The sequence below is a fragment of the Gobius niger genome (genome assembly GCF_951799975.1).
Source record: "Gobius niger genome assembly, contig: SCAFFOLD_54, whole genome shotgun sequence".
Taxonomy (NCBI): Eukaryota; Metazoa; Chordata; class Actinopteri; order Gobiiformes; family Gobiidae; genus Gobius; species Gobius niger.
This window is the reverse complement of record NW_027639121.1, coordinates 18858-31313: the sequence shown is the minus strand read 5'-3', so window position 1 is coordinate 31313 and position 12456 is coordinate 18858.

Sequence of the window (12456 nt, the reverse complement as noted above, 5' to 3'; positions counted from 1 at the left end):
GCTGAGCTAACGCGCTAACGCTTGTCCTCGTTTGCTTAGTTGAGAGTGTTCTGGTTTTAGCTAGTGGGCGTAGCCTTGTGCGCCCCCGTTAGCGTGTAGTTCTGGTTCTGGTTATAGTTGTAGTGCAGTGGGCGGAGCCTCTTGTGGCCTCGTGTGTCCCCGTTAGCATTAGCTCAGCGCTTGTCCTCGTTAGCGTTAGCTCAGCGCTTGTCCCCGTTAGCGTTAGCTCAGCGCTTGTCCTCGTTAGCGTTAGCTCAGCGCTTGTCCCAGTTAGCGTTAGCTCATCGCTTGTCCCCGTTAGCGTTAGCTCAGTGCGTGTCCTCGTTAGCGTTAGCTCAGTGCTTGTCCTCGTTAGCTCATCGCTTTTCCCCGTTAGCATTAGCTCAGCGCTTGTCCCCGTTAGCGTTAGCTCAGCGCTTGTCCCCGTTAGCATTAGCTCAGTGCGTGTCCTCGTTAGCGTTAGCTCATCGCTTGTCCTCGTTAGCGTTAGCTCAGCGCTTGTCCTCGTTAGCGTTAGCTCAGCGCTTATTCTCGTTAGCATTAGCTCAGCGCTTGTCCTCGTTAGCTCAGCGCTTGTCCTCGTTAGCGTTAGCTCAGCGCTTGTTCTCGTTAGCATTAGCTCAGTGCTTGTCCTCGTTAGCGTTAGCTCAGTGCTTGTCCTCGTTAGCTCATCGCTTTTCCCCGTTAGCATTAGCTCAGCGCTTGTCCCCGTTAGCGTTAGCTCAGCGCTTGTCCCCGTTAGCATTAGCTCAGTGCGTGTCCTCGTTAGCGTTAGCTCATCGCTTGTCCTCGTTAGCGTTAGCTCAGCGCTTGTCCTCGTTAGCGTTAGCTCAGCGCTTATTCTCGTTAGCATTAGCTCAGCGCTTGTCCTCGTTAGCTCAGCGCTTGTCCTCGTTAGCATTAGCTCAGCGCTTGTTCTCGTTAGCATTAGCTCAGCGCTTGTCCTCGTTAGCTCAGCGCTTGTCCTCGTTAGCGTTAGCTCAGCGCTTGTCCTCGTTAGCGTTAGCTCAGTGCTTGTCCTCGTTAGCGTTAGCTCAGCGCTTGTCCTCGTTAGCTCAGCGCTTGTCCTCGTTAGCGTTAGCTCAGCGCTTGTTCTCGTTAGCATTAGCTCAGCGCTTGTCCTCGTTAGCGTTAGCTCAGTGCTTGTCCTCGTTAGCGTTAGCTCAGCGCTTGTCCCCGTTAGCGTTAGCTCAGCGCTTGTCCTCGTTAGCGTTAGCTCAGCGCTTGTCCCAGTTAGCGTTAGCTCATCGCTTGTCCCCGTTAGCGTTAGCTCAGTGCGTGTCCTCGTTAGCGTTAGCTCAGTGCTTGTCCTCGTTAGCTCATCGCTTTTCCCCGTTAGCATTAGCTCAGCGCTTGTCCCCGTTAGCGTTAGCTCAGCGCTTGTCCCCGTTAGCATTAGCTCAGTGCGTGTCCTCGTTAGCGTTAGCTCATCGCTTGTCCTCGTTAGCGTTAGCTCAGCGCTTGTCCTCGTTAGCGTTAGCTCAGCGCTTGTCCTCGTTAGCGTTAGCTCAGCGCTTGTTCTCGTTAGCATTAGCTCAGCGCTTGTCCTCGTTAGCGTTAGCTCAGCGCTTGTCCTCGTTAGCGTTAGCTCAGAGCTTGTCCTCGTTAGCTCAGCGCTTGTCCTCATTAGCGTTAGCTCAGCGCTTGTCCCCGTTAGCATTCGCTCAGTGCGTGTCCTCGTTAGCGTTAGCTCAGCGCTTGTCCCCGTTAGCGTTAGCTCAGCGCTTGTCCCCGTTAGCATTAGCTCAGTGCGTGTCCCCGTTAGCGTTAGCTCATCGCTTGTCCTCGTTAGCATTAGCTCAGCGCTTGTCCCCGTTAGCGTTAGCTCAGCGCTTGTCCTCGTTAGCGTTAGCTCAGCGCTTGTCCCCGTTAGCGTTAGCTCATCGCTTGTCCTCGTTAGCATTAGCTCAGCGCTTGTCCTCTTTAGCGTTAGCTCAGCGCTTGTCCCCGTTAGCATTAGCTCAGTGTGTGTCCCCGTTAGCGTTAGCTCATCGCTTGTCCTCGTTAGCATTAGCTCAGCGCTTGTCCCCGTTAGCGTTAGCTCAGCGTTTGTCCTCGTTAGCGTTAGCTCATCGCTTGTCCCCGTTAGCGTTAGCTCAGTGCTTGTCCTCGTTAGCGTTAGCTCAGTGCTTGTCCTCGTTAGCTCATCGCTTTTCCCCGTTAGCATTAGCTTAGCGCTTGTCCCCGTTAGCGTTAGCTCAGCGCTTGTCCCCGTTAGCATTAGCTCAGTGCGTGTCCTCGTTAGCGTTAGCTCATCGCTTGTCCTCGTTAGCGTTAGCTCAGCGCTTTTCCTCGTTAGCGTTAGCTCAGCGCTTGTCCTCGTTAGCTCAGCGCTTGTCCTCGTTAGCGTTAGCTCAGCGCTTGTTCTCGTTAGCATTAGCTCAGCGCTTGTCCTCGTTAGCGTTAGCTCAGCGCTTGTCCTCGTTAGCTCAGCGCTTGTCCTCATTAGCGTTAGCTCAGCGCTTGTCCCCGTTAGCATTCGCTCAGTGCGTGTCCTCGTTAGCGTTAGCTCAGCGCTTGTCCCCGTTAGCGTTAGCTCAGTGCGTGTCCCCGTTAGCGTTAGCTCATCGCTTGTCCTCGTTAGCATTAGCTCAGCGCTTGTCCCCGTTAGCGTTAGCTCAGCGCTTGTCCTCGTTAGCGTTAGCTCAGAATGTTCTGGTTAGTAGTGTAGTGGGCGGAGCCTCGTGTGTCCTCGTTAGCGTTAGCTCAGCGCTTGTCCTCGTTAGCGTTAGCTCAGCGCTTGTCCTCGTTAGCGTTAGCTCAGCGCTTGTCCCAGTTAGCGTTAGCTCATCGCTTGTCCCCGTTAGCGTTAGCTCAGCGCTTGTTCTCGTTAGCATTAGCTCAGCGCTTGTCCTCGTTAGCTCAGCGCTTGTCCTCGTTAGCGTTAGCTCAGCGCTTGTCCCAGTTAGCGTTAGCTCATCGCTTGTCCCCGTTAGCGTTAGCTCAGTGCTTGTCCTCGTTAGCTCATCGCTTTTCCCCGTTAGCATTAGCTTAGCGCTTGTCCCCGTTAGCGTTAGCTCAGCGCTTGTCCCCGTTAGCATTAGCTCAGTGCGTGTCCTCGTTAGCGTTAGCTCATCGCTTGTCCTCGTTAGCGTTAGCTCAGCGCTTGTCCTCGTTAGCGTTAGCTCAGCGCTTGTCCTCGTTAGCTCAGCGCTTGTCCTCGTTAGCGTTAGCTCAGCGCTTGTCCTCGTTAGCTCATCGCTTTTCCCCGTTAGCATTAGCTCAGCGCTTGTCCCCGTTAGCGTTAGCTCAGCGCTTGTCCCCGTTAGCATTAGCTCAGTGCGTGTCCTCGTTAGCGTTAGCTCATCGCTTGTCCTCGTTAGCGTTAGCTCAGCGCTTGTCCTCGTTAGCGTTAGCTCAGCGCTTATTCTCGTTAGCATTAGCTCAGCGCTTGTCCTCGTTAGCTCAGCGCTTGTCCTCGTTAGCGTTAGCTCAGCGCTTGTTCTCGTTAGCGTTAGCTCAGTGCTTATTCTCGTTAGCATTAGCTCAGCGCTTGTCCTCGTTAGCTCAGCGCTTGTCCTCGTTAGCGTTAGCTCAGCGCTTGTCCTCGTTAGCGTTAGCTCAGTGCTTGTCCTCGTTAGCGTTAGCTCAGCGCTTGTCCTCGTTAGCTCAGCGCTTGTCCTCGTTAGCGTTAGCTCAGCGCTTGTTCTCGTTAGCATTAGCTCAGCGCTTGTCCTCGTTAGCGTTAGCTCAGTGCTTGTCCTCGTTAGCGTTAGCTCAGCGCTTGTCCCCGTTAGCGTTAGCTCAGCGCTTGTCCTCGTTAGCGTTAGCTCAGCGCTTGTCCTCGTTAGCGTTAGCTCAGAATGTTCTGGTTAGTAGTGTAGTGGGCGGAGCCTCGTGTGTCCTCGTTAGCGTTAGCTCAGCGCTTGTCCTCGTTAGCGTTAGCTCAGCGCTTGTCCTCGTTAGCGTTAGCTCAGCGCTTGTCCCAGTTAGCGTTAGCTCATCGCTTGTCCCCGTTAGCGTTAGCTCAGCGCTTGTTCTCGTTAGCATTAGCTCAGCGCTTGTCCTCGTTAGCTCAGCGCTTGTCCTCGTTAGCGTTAGCTCAGCGCTTGTTCTCGTTAGCATTAGCTCAGCGCTTGTTCTCGTTAGCATTAGCTCAGCGCTTGTCCTCATTAGCGTTAGCTCAGCGCTTGTCCCCGTTAGCATTCGCTCAGTGCGTGTCCTCGTTAGCGTTAGCTCAGCGCTTGTCCCCGTTAGCGTTAGCTCAGCGCTTGTCCCCGTTAGCATTAGCTCAGTGCGTGTCCCCGTTAGCGTTAGCTCATCGCTTGTCCTCGTTAGCATTAGCTCAGCGCTTGTCCCCGTTAGCGTTAGCTCAGCGCTTGTCCTCGTTAGCGTTAGCTCAGCGCTTGTCCCCGTTAGCGTTAGCTCAGTGCTTGTCCTCGTTAGCGTTAGCTCAGTGCTTGTCCTCGTTAGCTCATCGCTTTTCCCCGTTAGCATTAGCTTAGCGCTTGTCCCCGTTAGCGTTAGCTCAGCGCTTGTCCCCGTTAGCATTAGCTCAGTGCGTGTCCTCGTTAGCGTTAGCTCATCGCTTGTCCTCGTTAGCGTTAGCTCAGCGCTTTTCCTCGTTAGCGTTAGCTCAGCGCTTGTCCTCGTTAGCTCAGCGCTTGTCCTCGTTAGCGTTAGCTCAGCGCTTGTTCTCGTTAGCATTAGCTCAGCGCTTGTCCTCGTTAGCGTTAGCTCAGCGCTTGTCCTCGTTAGCGTTAGCTCAGCGCTTGTCCTCGTTAGCTCAGCGCTTGTCCTCATTAGCGTTAGCTCAGCGCTTGTCCCCGTTAGCATTCGCTCAGTGCGTGTCCTCGTTAGCGTTAGCTCAGCGCTTGTCCCCGTTAGCGTTAGCTCAGTGCGTGTCCCCGTTAGCGTTAGCTCATCGCTTGTCCTCGTTAGCATTAGCTCAGCGCTTGTCCCCGTTAGCGTTAGCTCAGCGCTTGTCCTCGTTAGCGTTAGCTCAGAATGTTCTGGTTAGTAGTGTAGTGGGCGGAGCCTCGTGTGTCCTCGTTAGCGTTAGCTCAGCGCTTGTCCTCGTTAGCCTTAGCTCAGTGCTTGTCCTCGTTAGCGTTAGCTCAGCGCTTGTCCCAGTTAGCGTTAGCTCATCGCTTGTCCCCGTTAGCGTTAGCTCAGCGCTTGTTCTCGTTAGCATTAGCTCAGCGCTTGTCCTCGTTAGCTCAGCGCTTGTCCTCGTTAGCGTTAGCTCAGCGCTTGTTCTCGTTAGCATTAGCTCAGCGCTTGTCCTCGTTAGCCTTAGCTCAGTGCTTGTCCTCGTTAGCGTTAGCTCAGCGCTTGTTCTCGTTTGCGTTAGCTCAGCGCTTGTCCTCGTTAGCGTTAGCTCAGCGCTTGTCCCCATTAGCGTTAGCTCAGCGCTTGTCCTCGTTAGCGTTAGCTCAGCGCTTGTCCCAGTTAGCGTTAGCTCATCGCTTGTCCCCGTTAGCATTAGCTTAGCGCTTGTCCCCGTTAGCGTTAGCTCAGCGCTTGTCCCCGTTAGCATTAGCTCAGTGCGTGTCCTCGTTAGCGTTAGCTCATCGCTTGTCCTCGTTAGCGTTAGCTCAGCGCTTGTTCTCGTTAGCGTTAGCTCAGCGCTTGTCCTCGTTAGCGTTAGCTCAGCGCTTGTCCCCATTAGCGTTAGCTCAGCGCTTGTCCTCGTTAGCGTTAGCTCAGCGCTTGTCCCAGTTAGCGTTAGCTCATCGCTTGTCCCCGTTAGCATTAGCTTAGCGCTTGTCCCCGTTAGCGTTAGCTCAGCGCTTGTCCCCGTTAGCATTAGCTCAGTGCGTGTCCTCGTTAGCGTTAGCTCATCGCTTGTCCTCGTTAGCGTTAGCTCAGCGCTTGTCCTCGTTAGCGTTAGCTCAGCGCTTGTCCTCGTTAGCTCAGCGCTTGTCCTCGTTAGCGTTAGCTCAGCGCTTGTTCTCGTTAGCATTAGCTCAGCGCTTGTCCTCGTTAGCGTTAGCTCAGCGCTTGTCCTCGTTAGCGTTAGCTCAGCGCTTGTCCTCGTTAGCGTTAGCTCAGCGCTTGTCCTCGTTAGCTCAGCGCTTGTCCTCATTAGCGTTAGCTCAGCGCTTGTCCCCGTTAGCATTCGCTCAGTGCGTGTCCTCGTTAGCGTTAGCTCAGCGCTTGTCCCCGTTAGCGTTAGCTCAGTGCGTGTCCCCGTTAGCGTTAGCTCATCGCTTGTCCTCGTTAGCATTAGCTCAGCGCTTGTCCCCGTTAGCGTTAGCTCAGCGCTTGTCCTCGTTAGCGTTAGCTCAGCGCTTGTCCCCGTTAGCATTGGCTCAGTGTGTGTCCTCGTTACCGTTAGCTCAGCGCTTGTCCTCGTTAGCGTTAGCTCAGCGCTTGTCCCCGTTAGCGTTAGCTCAGCGCTTGTCCTCGTTAGCGTTAGCTCAGCGCTTGTCCTCGTTAGCGTTAGCTCAGCGCTTGTCCTCGTTAGCGTTAGCTCAGAATGTTCTGGTTAGTAGTGTAGTGGGCGGAGCCTCGTGTGTCCTCGTTAGCGTTAGCTCAGCGCTTGTTCTCGTTAGCATTAGCTCAGCGCTTGTCCTCGTTAGCGTTAGCTCAGCGCTTGTCCTCGTTAGCGTTAGCTCAGCGCTTGTCCTCGTTAGCGTTAGCTCAGCGCTTGTCCTCGTTACCGTTAGCTCAGTGCTTGTCCTCGTTAGCGTTAGCTCAGCGCTTGTCCTCGTTAGCGTTAGCTCAGAATGTTCTGGTTAGTAGTGTAGTGGGCGGAGCCTCGTGTGTCCTCGTTAGCATTAGTTCAGCGCTTGTCCTCGTTACCGTTAGCTCAGCGCTTGTCCCCGTTAGCGTTAGCTCAGTGCTTGTCCCCGTTAGCGTTAGCTCAGCGCTTGTCCTCGTTAGCGTTAGCTCAGTGCTTGTCCTTGTTAGCGTTAGTTCAGCGCTTGTCCTCGTTAGCGTTAGCTCAGTGCGTGTCCTCGTTAGCGTTAGCTCAGCGCTTGTCCCCGTTAGCGTTAGCTCAGTGCTTGTCCCCGTTAGCGTTAGCTCAGCGTTTGTCCTCGTTAGCGTTAGCTCAGCGCGTGTCCCCTTTAGCTCATCGCTTGTCCTCGTTAGCGTTAGCTCATCGCTTGTCCTCGTTAGCGTTAGCTCAGCGCTTGTCCCCGTTAGCGTTAGTTCATCGCTTGTCCTCGTTAACGTTAGCTCAGCGCGTGTCCCCTTTAGCTCATCGCTTGTCCTCGTTAGCGTTAGCTCATCGCTTGTCCTCGTTAGTGTTAGCTCAGTGCTTGTCCTCGTTAGCATTAGCTCAGCGCTTGTTCTCGTTAGCGTTAGCTCAGCGCTCGTCCTCGTTAGCGTTAGCTCAGAGTGTTCTGGTTATAGTGTAGTGGGCGGAGCCTCGTGTGCCCCCGTTAGCGTTAGCTCAGCGCTTGTCCTCGTTAGTTGAGAGTGTATTGGTTGTAGTTAGTGGGCGGAGCCTCGTGTGCCCTCGTTAGCGTTAGCTCAGTGCGTGCCCCCGTTAGCGTTAGCGTTAGCTCAGTGCGTGCCCCCGTTAGCGTTAGCTCAGTGCGTGCCCCCGTTAGCGTTAGCTCAGTGCGAGCCCCCGTTAGCGTTAGCTCAGTGCGTGCCCCCGTTAGCGTTAGCGTTAGCTCAGCGCTTGTCCTCGTTAGTTGAGAGTGTTCTGGTTGTAGTTAATGGGCGGAGCCTCGTATGCCCCCGTTAGCGTTAGCTCAGAGTGTTGTGGTTATAGTGTAGTGGGCGGAGCCTCGTGTGCCCCCGTTAGCGTTAGCTCAGTGCGTGCCCCCGTTAGCTTTAGCTCAGTGCGTGCCCCCGTTAGCGTTAGCTCAGTTCGTGCCCCCTTAGCGTTAGCGTTAGCTCAGCGCTTGTCCTTGTTAGTTGAGAGTGTTCTGGTTGTAGTTAATGGGCGGAGCCTCGTGTGCCCCCGTTAGCTAAGTGTGTACCCCCGTTAGCGTTAGCTCAGAGTGTTGTGGTTATAGTGTTGTGGGCGGAGCCTCGTGTGCCCCCGTTAGCGTTAGCTCAGTGCGTGCCCCCTTAGCGTTAGCTCAGCGCTTGTCCTTGTTAGTTGAGAGTGTTCTGGTTGTAGTTAATGGGCGGAGCCTCTTGTGCCCCCTTTAGCGTTAGCTCAGTGCGTGCCCCCGTTAGCGTTAGCTCAGAGTGTTCTGGTTATAGTGTTGTGGGCGGAGCCTCGTGTGCCCCCGTTAGCGTTAGCGTTAGCTCCTCCATGCATAATAAAGCCGTCACCGCCGTGTGTATAATTCATGCTCTTTATGTAAAGCCTGAATGTTTCATGTTTTCCTCCTTGTGTTTCTGTCACGGCGCCGCGTCTAAAAATAACACTCACTTTCCGCTCGTTTTGCCTGAATATTTCACGGCGGCGCCGCTGGAGCCGCTGGAGCCGCTGATGCCGCTGATGCCGGTGATGCCGGTGGAGCCGGTGGAGCCGCTGAATGTTTCATGAAGCCTCGCTCCGCCGAGGCCCCCCCAGAAAACGACACAATTTAGCACTTTCTCCTGACTTTACAGGCCGGCATGAGCCCCCGCCAGGGACCAGGAGGGAGGGGGGGCTACTCAACTGCAGAGGAGTACTCGGATACATTCACTCAGGTAACTGCAGAGGAGTACTCAGTTACATTTTCTCAGGTAGGTTTATCTTACAGTACTTTTTACTTCTGCCTGAGTACAGTTATAATGAAGTAGTGATGTGATGTTCTTTAAAAGTATTTGCAGTAAAGTACATCCTACATTTGAAGTAAGTGTTTGGTTTCTTTTCTTTATCTGGAGGAAATAAATAAACCCTTTCTTGATCTTCAAACGGCCTCAGTGAGGTCCCTCGGGGGGAAACAGAATCTCATGAACAATCAGTAAAAACAAAAGTCTCAAGGGGCGGAGCTATAATAATAAGGAAATAAATAAAAATAGGATAAATGAGAACAGATAATAAAAGTAGAATATGGAGGTGCAGAGTTTACAGTCTGGTTGTCCATAAGTGCAGCTGATACAGAGGTTATTGCACATAGTTTTGCACCGAGGTTATTGCACAGTTACTTTACAGTCTGAGCAGTGTGGGCGATTTCACAGGAAATATTAAAACTCTAATTTACATAAGGTCTGACTCCATGAGATCATTTAAAAAAAAAAACACGGACAAAAAAACCCTTCAAAAACGTGAGAAAAACTAGAAAAAATGATTAAAAAAACAACAAAAACATGAACCTAAAAGGAATTCCGTGGAGTATGGTGCGCCACAAGGTTCAGTTTTGGGACCGTTATTATTTATTATTTATATGAATGATTTTGCTTCTGTTTCTACGACCGCCTTTCCCGCTCTTTTTGCTGATGATGCCGATCAAAAGAATAATAATAAAAAGCCGACCTGGGGAAAATGCACTCTTAACTCCCACCTGAACGGATCCCATTTTCTCCAGTTTGGCTTTACCCTAATCTAAAAGCTTCTTGGGAAAAAAGCACCAAAAATGTGACAAAAACTCAACAAAAATGTGATTAAAATTCAACAAAAAAATTACAAAAATTCAACAAAAATGTGACAAAAACTCAACAAAAAAATTACAAAAATTCAACAAAAACTTTACAAAAATTCAACAAAAATGTGACAAAAACTCAACAAAAATGTCACAAAGAATCAACAAAAAAGTGACAAAAACTCAACAAAAATGTGACAAAAACTCAACAAAAAAATTACAAAAATTCAACAAAAATGTGACAAAAACTCAAAAAAAATGTGACAAAAACTCAAAAAAAATGTGACAAAAACTCAACAAAAAAATTGCAAAAATTCAACAAAAAAAGTGACAAAAATTCAACAAAAATGTGACAAAAATTCAACAAAAAAGTGACAAAAATTCAACAAAAATGTGACAAAAATTCTACAAAAAAGTGACAAAAATTCAACAAAAAGTGACAAAAACTCAAAAAAAAATGAAAAAAATTCAACAAAAAAATGACAAAAACTCAACCAAAATGTGACAAAAATTCAACAAAAAAATTACTAAAATTCAACAAAAAGTGAAAAAAATTCAACAAAAATGTGGAAAAAAAACTACAAAAATGTGACAAAAAAAATACAAAAAAAATACAAAAACTCAACAAAAAAATTACAAAAATTCAACAAAAATGTGACAAAAATGAAAAGGTCTTAGCTTTCAAATGAGGTGCTCCACAGCCAAAAGAGGACAGACTGCACTTGTTTATGGCGGGTGGTAAGAGGTTAAAACATGTATTTGTGGAAGTGATGGTGATGGGGCTGGAACACTGTCCCGCACAGATGTTTCCGTGATGTTCCCCCGTCAGAGGAGCCGTTTAAACGTTTGGTCGGACGCTTCTATATCCAGCTCCAGAGACACGGCCGCTTCTAAAAATACTCCAGCGCGAGCTATTTTTAACCTCGCTGCCTTTTCTTAGAGCCTTATGTAACGGCAGCAGAAAGTCCAGGATCTGAGGGCGAGACGAAGAGCCGACAAAACGGAAACATCCTTTTATCAACCAACAGATACAGAAACTGGATCTGTGATGTTAAAGCTGTGAAGGTCACGAGGCTCCTCTGTGTTTGCTCAGACACGGGTCCATTTCAGCGCTGAAGGTCATGTCGCTCCAGCTCCTGTGTGTTTGTGGGGAATGACTTGGAGATGAATGGAAGCTCCAGGGCCTCCACGGAGCTCCAGGGCCTTCACGGAGCTCCAGGGCCTCCACGGAGCTCCAGAGTCTCCACGGAGCTCCAGGGCCTCCACGGAGCTCCAGGGCCTTCACGGAGCTCCTGGGCCTCCACTGAGCTCCAGAGTCTCCACGGAGCTCCAGGGTCTCCAAGGAGCTCCAGAGCCTCCACGGAGCTCCAGGGCCTCCACTGAGCTCCAGGGCCTCCACGGAGCTCCAGGGTCTCCACGGAGCTCCAGAGCCTCCACTGAGCTCCAGAGTCTCCACGGAGCTCCAGAGTCTCCACGGAGCTCCACTTTTCATCTTTTTTTTGTCGTGTTCTGACCCTGGTTTACGTCTCGATCGTCACTATTTTGACTCTTTTCCTCAAGAAGCTTTTAGATTTGGGTAAAGCCAAACTAGAGAAAATGTGCTCAGTCCAGGTGGAGGTGAAGAGGTTAAACTTTGATTAGGTTTAGAGGTTAAAATGACCCGGGTCGTCATTTTAAAATGTGGTTCAAATGTGGTCATTTTAACCACATTTTAACCACCGCCATTTTAACCACGGAGAGGACGACCCGGGGCTGGCGTTGATTGTTCGCCGCTTCTCCGTCCCTGCTATTGGTTTTAAAAGGATTTTAATGCTAACTTAACGCGTTTTTATTTCAAGAAACAGTACTGTTTTTAAAACCTTTTGCTGTTGGAACTTTGCTGCTACTGGATGCCTGACGGACTGCGTAACTTACCTGCTATCTGAAGCCTGGCGCACTGGGCGGCTCTCGCGGTGACCGGACGAAATGCTGAAACCTTCCATCTCCAGACTGCTCAGCAACAATAGGGCTTTCCCTCCGCCCTGTAACCCAGCCATAAAGCAGATTGGGCTTGCACGCCGGCCACGGTACATCCATCGAAGCGGCCGCAAAAAGTTTGTTTTCCTCCAACACAGTGCGGCTACAATCCCATCCATCTGGTCCTCTCCCACACGCGTCGCGCACTTCTGTCCCTCCTGTCATACTGCTGCAGAGTTTCTTAGCCTGCTTGACTGTTGTTATGGCATTTTAGTATTAGTATTTAGTTAGTTAGATAGGTGACCACACTGGCGTCCTGTCTTGGGTCCCCTGCTGGGCCTTTGACTAAACCAGGTAGAGAGACCGGCCTTCCCTGGACCCCAGACGAGGCCCTCGCACCTTTAGACAAAGGTCCCAAATGGCCCATCTCTCCAACAGCAAAAGATCTCCTTCTGCCTCCAAACGCCACCATGATTTCATTACCATGCAAAGTGCCTTTTGGTGGCTGCATTAACATCTCCAACTGTATTACCATTTCTCTGTGTTTCTGGGCTTCCCTTTGTTGTGCATGACCCCTGTCCTGCTGCTCTGTCTGTGGTGCCCACCTTATAAAAGAGGAGGCCAAAGCTGAGCAGGGAGAGCTTAAACATAACTCAGCGTTATGGGTAACTTCTCCGCGATGCATTGTGTAATAAACTTCACATGTTGACTAGACAAACTTCTCTTAAGCTTTATTAAGCAAGAAAATCCACAACACTGTCTTGGCCTCCAGCAGCATGTGAAGACCCCCACACACTCCAGAGGCCACACATTAGACCTGGTTATCACGGACTCTCCTTCCATTGGTGGTGTTGAAGTCTATGATTTGGGTGTGTCTGACCATCAGGTGGTCTCTATGACGCTTGCATTCTCTCTACCAAGTATAAGACCTAAACGCCATATCACTTTTCGAAATTGGAAGCGAATAAACCTAAACTCCATGGCTGCAGACCTTCAGTCTATCACCTGTGCGGCCAATACAACAGTGGATGAACTAGTGGAGCACTACAATACATCCTTGAGCAGTGTTCTTGACCTCCGT